This window comes from Salmo salar, unplaced genomic scaffold (genome assembly GCF_905237065.1).
Source record: "Salmo salar unplaced genomic scaffold, Ssal_v3.1, whole genome shotgun sequence".
Classification (NCBI taxonomy): domain Eukaryota; kingdom Metazoa; phylum Chordata; class Actinopteri; order Salmoniformes; family Salmonidae; genus Salmo; species Salmo salar.
The window spans coordinates 19,019-20,000 of NW_025548070.1; the positions used below are offsets into that span (position 1 = coordinate 19,019).

At 47.9% G+C, this 982-nt stretch overlaps 1 pseudogene; it reads left to right on the forward strand.

Annotated features, from left to right (window-relative positions):
* The first annotated feature begins 981 nt into the window (after positions 1-981).
* The window catches only part of LOC123732633 (uncharacterized), a 76,417-nt pseudogene continuing 76,416 nt past the window's right edge, over position 982 (forward strand).

A 982-nucleotide genomic window follows, 5' to 3' on the forward strand; every position in this document is an offset into this window, starting at 1 on the left:
GGGAGATCCCTGCAACATAGAAATTAACATTCTGGGAAATCACATTTATAACTAACTAGTAGCTCAAATTGCTTGGGAAGTGAGACATTGAGAGATTGGGCCGCCTTAAAGTTGTGTTTCACATAAATATCTACACCACATTCTTTGGCCTATCACATGTGTAAACATTGTAATCATGAAGTGCAATGGAATTATCGTCAACAGAGCTTTTAACCATGTTTCAGAGCACACTGAAATGTTGGGATTTGTATCACGGATCCAAATGTCCAACATGCCCATCTTGGGCCCCGGTCCCAGTCCCGGTCCTGGCCCTTGTCTCTGCCCCTGTCTCTGCCCTTGTCCCAGCCCCTGGCCCCTGTCCTGGTCACCAGAGATATCTCCTGGGCTGTGATGTCACCAGAGATACCTCCTGGGCTGTGATGTCACCTGAGATACCTCTTGGGTTGTGATGTCACCTGAGATATCTCTTGGGTTGTGATGTCACCAGAGATACCTCCTGGGCTGTGATGTCACCTGAGATACCTCTTGGGTTGTGATGTCACCTGAGATATCTCTTGGGTTGTGATGTCACCAGAGATACCTCCTGGGCTGTGATGTCACCTGAGATTCCTCCTGGGCTGTGATGTCACCAGAGGTACCTCCTGGGCTGTGATGTCACCAGAGATACCTCCTGGGCTGTGATGTCACCTGAGATACCTCCTGGGCTGTGATGTCACCAGAGATACCTCCTGGGTTGTGATGTCACCTGAGATTCCTCCTGGGTTGTGATGTCACCAGAGATACCTCCTGGGTTGTGATGTCACCAGAGGTACATCCTGGGCTGTGATGTCACCTGAGATACCTCCTGGGCTGTGATGTCACCTGATGAAACAGTTTGCGTCATGTAGGGAGGGAATTGCCTTATTAAGGGACAAATAAAGTTGTATTGATTTAAATTGGTCAAATTTATATTGATTAAACTATTCTCTTCTCTAGGACGAGA